We start from the raw sequence: 14,975 nt of genomic DNA on the forward strand, positions 1-14,975 counted from the left end.
CCTAATATCCCTGGTGTCTCTTCCAATGAGCAAAAGTCACTCTTCTGCTAAGTGGGAAAAGAAAAATCCGTCCAAAACATCAAAGAGTGAATCTTTCCCACATGCCACTCCTTTCGGTCATTGCTTAGCTGCTTACACTACCCCTGGGCATACCAAGACTGCATCTCTTCACACTCCTGAGCCACAGTCTACTAGCACTCAGCTAGGACAATCTAGCTCTCATGCTGACAGATTGACTATCTTGGTTGAGGGTTTACATGAGTGTATTTTAGGACTTGCTAATGTTATCTACTCCACCAAAAACTAGGTTCAAATGCATCTAACAACCATTGAGACATAGTTAGATAAGATTCAACACAAGTTATAGGAGAGCTTTTAGCTATTCGTGCCAAAAAGGGGGAAAGCAACTCACTGTATAGTTTAGACGATAGCATATAGTAACGGGGAGAGCATCACAAGAAAGGAAGTGTGCATATTGAAAGGGGGAGTTTTGTGAGCTCAAAAGGAGAAAGTTGACACATATTTTTGGATAGTCTAACCATTGTTTTGCTAGTCTAGTTTACAGCTTATTAGTTTACTAGCTAGTCGAGTTTACAGTTTGTTAGTTTACCTTTATAGTTTTTATAACTCTTGAATATTTACATTGCTTTCTATTAAAGCTTTTAAAGTACTCTAGTAAATATTTCAGTTTATATTCATTACTTTGTTTTTGTATCCTTGCTTTGTAGCGTTTTTAAGTACCTTTAGATTTTGTTGCATTATCTTTAATACTACACACTTGTGCCCTTGTTGGATCTTGTATCCTTGATGCAAATACTTCTTGTATTTTGCATTGGTTGTGTGTTGGACATACAATTGATTTTTGTGTTGCTCTTAATTGCATTGGATGTCCGGATGATCATTTACTAGCTAAATGCTCATTGTAGTCATTCTTATATGATTGCTCTTGTTTGATCAAGATATGCTTATTTTTTTAAATATTGTTTATTACATTGATCGCACTTTACTTGCTCATATACGCACTGTGTATTCAACTTGTCATAAGCTTAATGAAAGTTTTGTTTGTGTGTGAGTGTTTCAAGATATAGGTGTATACGCGTAAGTGCTTCACAGCTTCTAGATTAGGTGTGAGTGAGTTTTACCACTGTTCCCAAATTCACATTTAAGTATAGAGCCTGTTTTAAGGGTTTTATCACGGAATAGCCAAAGGGGGAGATTGTGAAGTTATGATTTACAACTAATTTGTGTTGGCTTTATTTCTATGCTAAATTTGATTGTAATTCTGTTCAATCTTATGTACCCTGTATTATATGTGAGATTTCTTTGTATAGGTTTTGTGTGAGAGAGAGTGTGAAGACTCAAGACTCATTGAAGATCAAAGGAGTTTTCGCGAGTAGCTTGTGAGAAGACTTCCTGCGAAATGAAGCCATGTGCCTAACACATGACTGGAATGCGAAGAGTCATGATAGATGGTGACAGCTAGTTTTCGCAAGTATTTCGAGGGTAAGGCCTTCCCGTGAGATATTCGCGAAACATTCTATTTTGCCATTTTGTCATATTTGATATACCAAGTCTCTACCCACACTATATATACTCACATTACCCACATATTAAGAGGAGTGCTTTTTAGAGAGAAAACCCTAGCCATAACCCTTGAGAGTGAGAGATTGCCATACCTACAATCCTCTACACAATCCATTATGGTTTTCCTCAACTCCTACCTCTCCATATCCAAATCCTTGAGAGGTTTAGCCCAAACACTTACCACATCCATCTTGAGTGTAAAGTGAGATTTTGGTACTGCTAGGAAGCATTGGAAGAAGCCATTTGTTTTGTGGATGCAATTAGGCTGAATTGTGTGATCTGGAGAGCTAGAAAAGACAAGGCTTCGTCAAGTCAGTTGTTAACAGGAGCTTGGAGGGCTCAAGTACATGAGGTAGACTAGGCTTGAAGGGTCTTTTGTTATTCGTGTGCTCCAACTCATTCTCTAGTGGATCAATTTAGTGCTTGGAGGGCAGCGGAGAGGTTTTTCGTTGAGTTCTTCAATTTCCTCTTCGATAACACGTCTCGGTATTATCTGTGTTTGCATTCTTCTTCCCTACTCTTTTAGCTTTCATTTTATTGTTGATATTTGATGAATATGGCTTAAAGTAGTTATATTATTTGTTCGCTTGCATTTACTCTATTCCGCACTTAGTTTAAGTTAGTAAAATCAATCGAGCCGTAATTTTGTTTTGGGGGTCTAAACAGCTCTTGTGTTTTCACACAAATTCAAGATTTCAAGAATGTTGTAGCACATGAGAAAATGACTATTTGTCCTCATGATCAAGATATTGCTCATTTTCTTGTTAGCTAAAGCCTAATACCTCCCTAATTTTTAAAGGAAGGCATATATAACTTAATTAACAGTTTTGCTTATGAACAGATATCAATCAATATGGAATCCAGCGTCACAGTTGTGCATGTGCAAACCCTTGTTTTCCTACATTTCCTCCTTTCTGTACTGTCTCATTGTCCAAAAATTTTAGATCTTATTTTTTTCATGGTAAGTTATACAAGCATTCAATGAATTTTGAACCCTAGGACTTCATCCTCATTTTTTCCTTTACAAGAAGGGGAAGTTTCATTTAAGCTTAAGCAATTTTAGGTATCATTAAGTGAAATTTGCTTATACATTTGGGAATGACATTTGTTCCTTTAGGTAGGAAGTACTTCAAGATGCCATTTAATTATCACAAGAAATAATAAAGGACAAGGGCTAGTAGCAATAAATTGCAACATGAAACTTTGCCAAGTAGGCCACCATTATTAGACATGTTCGAATACTGTGTACTTGTAGGACCAAAGGAAGCAATACCAATAGTTCGAGTAGAACCTGGAAAGGGTGATGGAGATGGAGTTACTGTTATAAATGGGATTAATGGATTAGGTGATGACGGAGATCCCAAGGGTGAGGCTGCACTATAATTTTGCTTTCCTGCATGAAAAGTGTTATTACTACAGCAGATAAATCAAGTTCAAAAATGCTAAAAGTTTGATAACTATTGATGCTAGTTGTTACCTGGGCACTAGACATAAGAAGAGCTTGATAAACTGCAAAAAGAAATAAAACATGCATTACAATTTCAATATTAAAAAAATTAATAAAATTTGAAATATGTTAGAAATACTGAATGTAATTGTATTGTATTTCATGATGAAAGAATGTACATAGGTGCCTTTTATATAGGAGGCATATGTGTACAGTACAAGTAAATATGTGTGTAGTACAAGTAACCTAACTGGGCCTAAAACCCACAATACATTATACACGTTAACAGCCCCCCTCAAACTCAAGGTGGATGTGAGACCAGTTTGAAGTTGTCAACCAAAGTATGAAGGCTTCCCTTAGGATGTGACTTGGTGAAGATATCTGCAAGTTGATCTTTAGAGGAGACTGTGATCAGCTTGAGAGCACCATGGACAAGATGAAAATGGATAAAATGACAATCAATCTCGATGTGTTTAGTTTGTTTATGGAAGACATCATTGTGAGCAACATGAATAGCACTCTGGTTGTCACAATAAAGAAGAGTAGCAGAGGATGTAGACACACCTAAGTCTTTGAGAAGTCATCATAACCAAAGGAGCTAAGATGTGGTATCAGTAAGGGCACGATATTCTGCTTCAGTACTGGAGTGGGCCACATGAGTTTGTTTCTTACTTCGCCAAGAAATCAGAGAAGAACCAAGAAGAAAGCAATAATCAATGGTAGACCTGCGATCAGTAGGATCTCCTACCCAATCAGCATCAGAAAATGCACAGAGAATAAGAGGAGACTAAGCAGAGTAGAAAAGACCATGGAAGAGAGTGCCTTTTAGGTATCGAAGAATGCACAGAACAGCAGCATAGTGAGTCGATCATGGTGCAGACAGATACTGGCTCACCTGGTGAACAACATAGAAAATGCCTGGATGAGTGACAGTGAGATAAACTAAGCTACCAACCAAGCATCTGTAAAGAGAGGGATTAGACAATGGTTTCCCCCCTGAGGGAGTCAGATGCGCATTAAACTCAACTGGAGTGTCAACAGTCTTGTTATCAGTGAGTCCAATTCGAGACAAGAGTTCAGAGGCATACTTGGCTTGAGTAATATAAAGTCTATCTGTAGAATGAGTGATTTCAAGACCCAAGAAGTAGCTGAAATGTCTAAGATCTTTCATCTCAAACTACTGACTGAGAAAAGTCTTGAGTTCTTGAATGCCACTGAGGTCATCACCAGTTATAATCATATCATCCACATATAGGAGAAGAAAAATAGTGCCTTTGTCAGTGCGACGAAGAAATAAGGCAGAATCATAATGACTGGCCATGTAACCTAAGTGAGAGATGGTAGAGCTGAATTTGGCAAACCAAGCTCGTGGAGCTTGTTTAAGGCCATAAAGGGCACGTCGAAGGTGACAAACCTTGTTTGAGTCAACAGAGAGACCAGGAGGAGGTTGCATATACACTTCTTCACTTAAATCCCCATTAAGGAATGCATTATTGACATCCATCTGAAAAATGTCCCATTTATTGGCAGCAGCAACAGCTAAGAGGGCACGAACAGATGAGATACGAGCAACTGGAGCAAAGGTCTCTTCATAATCAATCCCATACTCTTGTGTAAAACCTTTTGCAACAAGACGAGCTTTGTAGCGCTCAATGGACCCATCAGAGCGAGTCTTAATCTTGTAGATCTACTTACAACCAACCACAGATTTTCCAAGAGGAAGTGTCACCAAATCCTAAGTATGATTTTTAGATAATGCATTAAGTTCCTCTTTCATTGCAATCTACCATAAAGGGTCAGTGGAAGCCTCACGATAGGTGTGAGGCTCGTGTAGTGCAGCAAGGGCAGTGTAACAATGATAGTCAAGTAAATGTGTAGGAATAGATCTTACCCGAGTTGAGTGACAAGGTGGAATGTCTTGTGCAAGATCTTCAGGCGGAGTAGGAGCAGGAGACCCAAGCTTAGGATTGGGGTTGGGTAGCTTGTCTTCAACCTATTCATCTTCTACCTATTCATTAAAGGGTGAACAAGGAAAGGGATCAGTGATATCTGGTGGTTGGACAGAGAAGTCTACAGCAACAGAATCAGGAGCAACTACAGGAGGATCATGAGCAGCTACAGAAGGAATATGTGCTTTATCTGGAAAAGATCTAAGACAAAGGAGGAAGACAAGAAAGCACTAAAATGAGAGAGCTCGACAAGAAGACGATGTTCCCAAAAGACAACATTGCGGGAGATACGAAGACAATGAGAGAGAGGATCATAACACCTATACCCCTTTTGAGTTTCACCATAGCCAAGAAAACAACAAAATCTTGACCGAGGCTCAAGTTTGTTATGTTCATGTGGCTGAAGAAGAACGAAACAAGCAGAACCGAAGAAGTGAAGGTGGTGATAGTCTGGAGGTGACCCAAAAAGGCGCTCATATGGAGTTTGATTTTGGATAACAGGACTCAGAATGCGATTAATAGAATGAATAGCATGAAGAGCAGCTTCACCCTAAAAAGGAGCAGGAACTTTGGCAGAGAGAAGGAGAGCACGAACAGTGTCAAGAATATGACGAAGTTTTCATTTGGCTCTACCATTTTGCTGAGAGGTACCTGGACAAGTTAGTTGATGAACAGTGCCATAGGAATGCAAAATTGCTTGGAAAGCATATTGAGTATATTCAAGAGCATTATCAGATCAAAAAATTTTGATGCATCTGGAAAACTGAGTTTCAACCATTTTTGCAAAATTAGAATATACTTCCAATAATTCAAAACAATGTTTCATATTATAAAAGCAACTATAGCAAGAGTAATCATCAACAAAAACAACAAAATATCTAGACCTACCAATACTAGAGACAGAGGACAGCCCCCAAACATCAGAATGAATAAGGTCAAAGATATCAGTGGATATTGATTCACTAGTATTGAAAGAAAAAGCTGGTTGTTTTCCTAACTGACATGAAACACAATCAAAATTTTCTGTAAACACTGAACCTAGCAAACCTCTAGAAGCCAATTGTTGTACCTGAGAGGAAGATGCGTGACCAAGTCGAGCATGCCAAAGTGCAAGGAAAGAAGTGGAAGAAACTGCAGCAACAGAAACAGGAACAACAAGTGGAAGATGAATGTTGTCCATGGGAAACATACGCCCAACTCTGGGACCTGTCCCAAGCTCCTATCCCGTCCTCAGATCCTGCACAATACACCCAGAATAATCAAAGATAATACGATAATCCAACTCAGCTAATTGTCCCACAGAGAATAAATTGTAAGAAAGGTCAGGAACATTAAATACCCTAGGAACCGAGTCGTTGGAGGTCGAAACGGAACCTATATTATGACCAGACATTGTGGAACCATTTGCTGTGTGAATATTAAGAGGGTATAGTGCAGGTTTAAGTTCAGAAAATAAGGATGAGTGAGGTGTCATATGATTGCAACAAGCAAAATCTATAAGCCAAGAGATAGGAGACATACCAGATAAAGTTGAGAAAGAAGAGGAATAAGATGCATTACCAACCGTACGAATGACATTAGGGATGGTATTTATAAGGTCATCTCTGGAAATGGTGAAAGTGGATCCAGAAGACTGAGACTGTGCAGAGACGGGAGCTATTAGTTGGACACTCTCAGTGTTAGCAACAGTAGCAGCAGAAATTGAAACAGCTGATTTGTTGTGATGATAGCAAGTCTTAATATTGTGGCCAAAACGTTTGCAAAATTTGCAAAAACGTTTGATGGATTAGCAGTAACGATTGTTGCAATAAGAAGAAGGTCTGTCCTTATTCTTCATTTAGAAGCAAAATATGCAAAAATGGACTACAAAAATGAAATCTACGTGAAAAACTGGGTAAGGAGCACTTGAATTACAAAAGTCAATTATGACAAAAAAGTCAACGGTCAACCTGGTCAAAGTCAACCCTATAAGTCAATGGTCAACAGTGTCAAAGTCAACAGATGACGTCAGTAGGATGACTGTGTGATGACATTAGCAGATGACAAGGCGCTGACGTCAGCTAGGGCTGACGTGGAAGAGAAGATTTTGTGCGTGGAACGCGTGAGAGAGAAAACTAGGCGCGTGAGGGCGCGTGGCACTATAGATGCGGTGCGTGGGAGCGCGTGAGGAGGAACCCAGCTGTGCAATGGCGCATGGGAGGCGCGTGGAGCACGTGCGTTGCAACGCAGAACCTTTAAGCGGCGCGTAGGGGTGTGTGCAGTGTCCGATGGCTTCGAGGCTTCCACAAGTGTGTAGATCGGTGCAAGACGATCTCTGTGGTACCTTTACAAACGTAATCAGAGCAATATTGAGGCGGTGATGCAATAGGTAGTGGTCTTTGTAGCGTGAAACTCCTCAACAATGGCGGTTGCAGGTCCAGAACCCAAAGACAACGATGGGAAGGCATCAGAGATTAAACAGCGAGAGGCTGCGGCAGCTGCTATGATGGCGGAAGCGATGTTGAGAATGAGTCGCACCAATAAAGACAAGACTGCTAAGAGAATGTCAGAGCAATGGCTCTGATACCATGTTAGAAATACTGAATGTTAATTGTATTGTATTTCATGATGAAAGAATGTACATAGATGCTTTTTATATAGGAGGCATATGTGTGCAGTACAAGTAAATATGTGTGTAGTACAAGTAACCTAACTGGGCCTAAAACCCACAATACATTATACGCGTTAACAAAATAGAAAGAAAAGGATAAATTTATTTGGTGTAATGTTTCATATGTTTGATTCATTGAGTTTAACCTTAAGGAATGAAAGTTGCATTTGCAAAGATTTAGGGCCAATGCAAAACTTGGTTGGACTAAACCTTAAAGGGTCTGTTTGGATTGAGGGAGAAAGGGGGAAAGTGGAGGATAGTAGAGGAAAGTTGGCTAAAAATAAGCTAATTTTGGGCTAAATCTACTCTATTTTACTCTACTCTCCCTCAATTCAAATGGACCATAAGTTGGCCTATGTTTATGTGAGTTATTAATTCTTTCATTTTTTTTTCCCATACACACATTAGAATATATTAGATCTATCTTTTGTGTCTCACAGTAGCATTAATTCTCACACATTTTTTATTGTACATTGTTCAAACATATCACCTATTTTACGTTTTAAATGTGGACACATCCATAAAAATGTGAATGTTGTGTGTGAAATTATGGATATTGTGTGTATAAAGTACACACTAATGAATGTGATAGAACAAATACTACTGTTGCTTTTTTACCTTCTGAAAATTTTGCCACCACTATGGCCACGGTACATACACGTGCTGACATTGCAACCAGCTGCTGTTTGATTCACATACGCATCACCAATAAAGAGATTAGATCCTTTGCACTGTAAATGAGAGCATGGGACAGCGATGCCAGATGGAAAACATTGCAAGCTGATGAGCAAGAATACAAAAACAGATGTGAAGATACATGCAGAACATGAAAAATAATAAACGACAAATTTTTTTTTTTCTAATGTAATTAGTGTGTAAATGTATGTTGCTTACTTGAGATCGGATGTTCCACAATTGCATTTGATGCAGTTGTTGGCAGTTAAAGCATACGAACCATTTGGCACAATTAGACTCTCATTGTACCAGTTAAGATTTTTCGAAGAACATGCTGCATTGATGATAAGTCTATGGAAGATTATTTTAATGAAGCTGGTATATCTATCAATGTGTACAAAAGTGCAATTTAAGGTATTCTTGGCCACGAAAGAGCATAGGTTCATCTTAAAAACGATTACTTTATTTGCATGCACCTGTAGTAGCCAAACTCTTCTACTCAGATAACTGATTGCATAAACAAATCAGCTAGCACCTAAGGAACCAATAAAAACAAGAACTTTTGCATTTCCTGCCAGGATATGAACACAGCCTAAATGTAATTCTTAAGGCTCTCCAAACCTTCAAACAGGCTTAATTGGTTCATGTACCATCACTCTCTATTCTGGGTTGCTGAAGGTTGAGCAGCAGCTAAGCTTTGGGCAAATTAGCCTCTGCAAAGGGTTGGGAAGGGAACCAAAAACAGGTAATTACAAGGAGGAATCCATTTGTTTATATTATATATTAATACAGTGACAAGCCAAACCAAATTATTATAGAATGTTTTGGACCAACCTTATTTTCTAGTAAAGGGCATGCTACTAGTATGTAAAGGTTGTGTGATTTGCTGAAATTTAGTGAGTACAGCCTTCTTGCAACTAAATGTAACCATAAACTGATAAAAGTGTGTGCGCTCAAGTATGTACCTAACAATTTTGACTTTTGTCTTCTATATGTTTTGTTATTATTGTTATATGTACGTAGTATTATTTATCTTTTTGGTTGGAGGTGTTGAAGATTTTAGCGTGTAGTTTCGCAACAATAATACCCTTTAACCCAGAAATATATGAATATGCAAAATGTCTACCACATTCACTTAACCAAAAAATGAAGGAAAACGAAAGTGTGCCACATTCCAAATTCTTGATCAAACAAAAAGAAAAGGCGATCATAATAGGAAAATCTTGTTACACACTCGATATTGCACACTCTATATATACACACTCCCTTTAAAATCATGTATTAAGACACAATTTTAGTTAAAATTACAAAATTGTATAAAAACATGATTTCATAATTTTAACTGGAAACACGATTTCAACCTACTTGGTAGTGTGTATATGGTGAATGTGTACATAATAAAAAGTGTAATTGGATAATCATTACTCTCACAATTTTAGACATGTATAGAGGAGAATTTATTGGCTTTCGTACTGACCAAACCAATTTTTCTTGATCAGTAAGTACAATTTCTTATTTTTTGGTAGGAGTGGCAAAATAGACCCAAACTCATTTGCCCACCTACTCTAATTAAGCTCAAACCCACCCAATTATTAGTTGGGTTAAATAAGCATCAACCCAATTAGACCTAATAATAATTGGGTTTTAACTTAAAACCCATTCAACCCCATTAAACCCAATAACAATAAACCCAAACTCAACCGGTCAACCCAACCCTTCACACCCAAAAAAAAAAAAAAAAAAAAACCCAACCCTCACCTCAGAGGTTTCAGGGTTAGGTTTTCAAAAAAAAAAAAAAAAAAAAAAAACCCAACCCTCACCTCAGAGGTTTCAGGGTTAGGTTTTCATTTTCCCCCTCATTTTCTCAGCCTCCAATCATGTTTCAGGGTTAGGTTTTCATTTTCCCCCTCACTTTCTCGCCCTCCAATCACTCATTGGTAAGCTTCGAATCTCAGATTTGGACCTTCTGGTTCGACAACCAGTCCAAACCCAAACAAGGCGTGGCATGGGGCACCTCTCTCCGCAAGGTCTACACCTTCGACATCGTCGAAGATTTCTGGTGGTACCTTTCTATTTTTTGGTAAGTAGCTAGATCAGTAAGCACATGTCATAGCAAGCACCTAACATCAACATAAAATCCTCTAAGCTGTGAGCGTCATAAACTAAGCTCTGCTAACCTGAAATTGGAATGGCTAATACCATTAATACCATTAATACCATTAACAATTGTAATTTGCTCAGCACTAACAATCCCACCATATCCATGTGATACAGATTCTGCAGTGTCAGCTTCCTGGACTCTATAAGTGGTTGACATAGACCGTCGGATACCATCCACGCATGGACATGAAATGGGTACTTTCACATGAGAGTTAGCTCGAAGGATCTGATTCCCTAGTGATGGTATTTCAGGGTTGATGGAGTTAGCAGCTAGGATATCAGAAATATTTACTTGGAAACGAGATGCAATCTCAGAGATCTTAGAGTCCCATGGCAAATATATAAGAGAGTAGAGAGGTGCATGAGTCTGAAGAGCTACATGGTTCGATTACAGATTTTGCATGTATTAGAGGAGGAGTAAGAATGAAGAATGAAAGAATTGGAAGGACTAGAGGAGGAAGAAGTTGAACTAGATTTCTCATTTAACTTTTTTGTAAGTTGCTAAGAATTGTGTTGGAAATAGTGTAGTGTTAAAGATGTTATCCTTATCATTCGTTCAATAATTTTGGAATGATGTTGTTAGGTGTATGTATCATAACTAAGAGGCACAAGGTGACATCCTGGATAGTTGAAGAGACTTTGAAAGGAGGATATGATGGTATGGTACTTATCTAACTCACTCACAGCTAAGCCGAGACCAACCAGTCATATTGGTACAATGAATGTTATTGTTCCCAAAAACAACTGCGCAATAGATCATGCCATTTCTTTCTCCAGGTAAAAGGGGAAAAGTACAAGATCCTTAAAATGATGGGTACCAAATTAGAATTTTTGTTACATCATAGCAACAATAGTAAAAATGAAAGAACAAAATTTATTTTAAGTTATATGACAATGTAGCGACTTAATTAAGATGTGTTTGTTAGATTCTATTCTTGATGTGAATTTCATGTAAACAAACAGAAGCACATGTTCATATTTTTAATTTAATTAATCTTAACAATTTATATCTACTATTTTTATAACGTGTACGTAATATATTTGAAACTAATTACTCAAAAAAAAAAATTTGAGGAAAATAATTACTCAAATATAACACCATATAAGAAGTATCATATCTCACTATTTCTTTTTCTTTTCTTTTCTTTTTTTTATGAGAATCCTCACTATTTCAAGATACATTAACCCATAATGTCTCCATTCATGGGACATCGTATATAAAGAGGGACTTTAATGCAAAATCGATGGACTTGAACAATGACTTTCGTGTATCAATTATTAGGTATTCATGGAACATTAATGTTAATATGATATTCCAACCACCAATAAATACAAGCTATTCAATAAAAGAATTAACTTTTTCATGTTATTTTAGAGTCTATATAATACCATTATATATATATATATTTGATATAATATAGAATTTCTACTTTAGCATAATCTAAATGTATATGTATGTGAAGCTCCCTCCTTGAGATTTGAACCCCGGCCATTGCCCCTCACACCCCACAAGTATTTATATTTGTAGAATAACTACCACACAAAGAGAGCACAGTGGCTATAATACCATTATATTAAAATGACTTAGATTAGGTCCTTTCGAGGACACCCAAATGATAGGCTTAATGGACTTAAAGAACTTATCATAAATCCAAAGATCCCTAGTACCATCCATCATAATATTGGTCCATGAGATTTCTACGATGGCTCATGGGTAAAGGGTGGAATAGTCATCGTCAAAGCTAAAACACCACTTCCTTTTTCTTTTTCTTTTTTTTTTCTTTTTTGATACAAGATAGAATTCTACTCTAGCCTAATCTAAGTTTATATGTGTGTGAAGCTCCCACCTGGAAACTTGAACTCCGACCCTTGCCCTCCACACCCCACAAGCACTTATACTTGTGAAGTGACCATCGCACCAAGGGCGTGTGGTAGTAAACACCACTTCCTTATATATATGACTTAAGGTACGTTTTGTAGACTCTAACGATAATTACATAGGAATATAAATAAGTATTAAATGGAATATAAGATGTTGTAATGTAATACTTATTACTAGTCATTTATTTGGTGATAATACAATAATATAACCTTGAAGACAATGGAGTGAAAGCATTTTAAATCAAATTTAAGACATATTTTAGGAAATATCTTGCTCATATAATTATATTACCTAAAAAATAATATATGTATTTTAAAATTGAAAGAGATATTAGTTATTTTTTATTATTTTTTATTTTCATAATTGTTATGTGCATATGAAAAGTTTGTTTATTTGGAAATATATTAATTTAGAAATTAATACACCTACTAAGGAATAACTATTACAACTATTTTAGAGATGAATAGTTATTCTTTATTTTAAAGAATAATTATTCATAAGGAATGACTATTCTGTGTAATAAAAACATAATCAAACTACTGAATAACTAAACTATATAAATAACTATTACATTACAGTGTTTATTATAGTCTACCAAACATACTCTTATGGTACACTGGACGATAATTATGTTAGGAATGGTAATCGGAGAATAAAATTTAATATAGTGGAATAGTTGTTCTTAGGGATGTTTCCAATGCAGTTTTAGGTCATTTTTAGCATCACACTTTGCAGTGTGGTTTAGTTAAAATCATAACTGCACCGCACTTTATTTTTGCAGTCACATGTGCAGTGCAGTGTGGTGTAGTGCGGTGTGATGCAGTGCGGTTTAGAGTTTAGTCAAAACCATAACCGCACCACACCTCATTTTTGCTGTCACGTGCGGTACGCTGTATAAGATGTGGTTTGAATGGCTTGAAGTCGGTATATTTTTCAAATTTTGGATTTTTCCTACTTAACCAAAAATTAATTTTTGTCTTTGTTTTGGGCCAAGTTTTAAACTATTAAACTAATTTTTCCTTATTTTGGGCTGGCCTTCCTAGTCAACACTTGCTAGACTTATCATTTTTTTTTTTTTTTTGAAAACTAGGGTTATTGAACCATTAATAATATAGTTAATATTAAAAATAAATAAATATGTTAATATACAGAGAGAGTGCGGTGTGGTGCATGCTGTTTATGCAGTTTTCTTATTATAAAACTGCAAATCGCACTGTACCATGCGGTACGATGCACTGTTACTTGCAGTGCAGTGCGGTTGTGCCATTTTGCGGGCGGTTTTTGTGGTTTGGTAAACACCCCTAGTTGTTCCTATTAATATGTTTGGTTGGAAAATAGGACTAAAATCATAAATCTATATTTTTAAAACATAAAAATTTCATAATTATTATTCACATATTGATAGCTCGTATTTTTAAAAAAATAATTTTAAAAGTTATTAGATGTATCAAGGAGCATAGTTGTCAAAACGTGAATTGATTTTTTATTTTTCCGTATCGTGTATCGTATCGTATTATCATAAGTTACTTAAACGCTAATAAAATTTATATATACATATATAAAGGGTATATTCATTATAAGTTTTGAATATATTCAACTAATAACTAATTTATTCATCACTTATGTAATAATATTTAACAAGCTAACTAAATAGATCAAACTAGCATGTATTTATAACATACTCATTCAAATTGCTTAAATTCAAAAGTGATAATATATTACAAAAACAATAATTTACTTTCATCGTCATATTGTCTAATCAAACCCATCTAAGTCAATGCTATTATCATGTTTATCATTTGCTAATTTATTTCTTTATTAAAATTTTATTCATCGTCATTAACATTTACTTAATCTTCTTGTTCTTTTTATTTCAATAATTAAAAAAAAAAAATTCTTCTTGGCATTCTAGTTTCTTGGACTTAAAACAATAATGAAAAAAAAAATTATATTGTCAATTAATATCTTATTTATAGTACAGAAAATAAATTTGTAAATATTAAAGTGAAGTGTAACTGTGTACTGTGTAGTCCAAATTTTGTAGGAGAAAGAGAGGGAAAAAAAACCTTATGAATATGTTATTTTATTAGGCTAAATTAAGTAACATAATAATTTTGTGCTAAAAAAAAGTCTAACAGCTTCTTAGATTAAAATAAAAGTACAAATTTTAACAAAAATTATTATTTTAAGGCATTTGTCTATGTATCGTACGATACATACAATTTTACAATACGATATGATTCATATGATACGCATAATATATCGTACGATTCATGAGCATTTACGATATGCCGATACGATACGAAACTTTTTACACATGATACGATACGTATCGAACGATACTGACAACTATGTCAAGGAATAGCTATTACATATATATTTACATTTCTTTTAGAGATGAATGACTATTCCTCAATTAAAGAAATTAGTGTGTAACCCAGTGCATGTGCACGAGTACAATTAAAAATAATCCCAATTACACAATTCAAATTATACATTTGTTTTAGAAGAGATTTGAATTATACATGATATTAGTTTACACATTTTTTAAACCATACATTTCTAAAATATGTAATGGTTTCTCATTATATACATACATACATACATACATACATACATACATACATA

At 35.8% G+C, this 14,975-nt stretch overlaps 1 pseudogene; it reads right to left on the minus strand.

Annotated features, from left to right (window-relative positions):
* Nucleotides 1-2,621: 2,621 nt before the first annotated feature.
* Nucleotides 2,622-11,118, minus strand: LOC112037490 (lysM domain-containing GPI-anchored protein 1-like; annotated as a pseudogene).
* Between the last annotated feature and the right edge of the window lie 3,857 nt (nucleotides 11,119-14,975).

This window comes from Quercus suber, unplaced genomic scaffold (genome assembly GCF_002906115.3).
Source record: "Quercus suber isolate HL8 unplaced genomic scaffold, Cork oak 2.0 scaffold_43, whole genome shotgun sequence".
NCBI classification, from domain to species: domain Eukaryota; kingdom Viridiplantae; phylum Streptophyta; class Magnoliopsida; order Fagales; family Fagaceae; genus Quercus; species Quercus suber.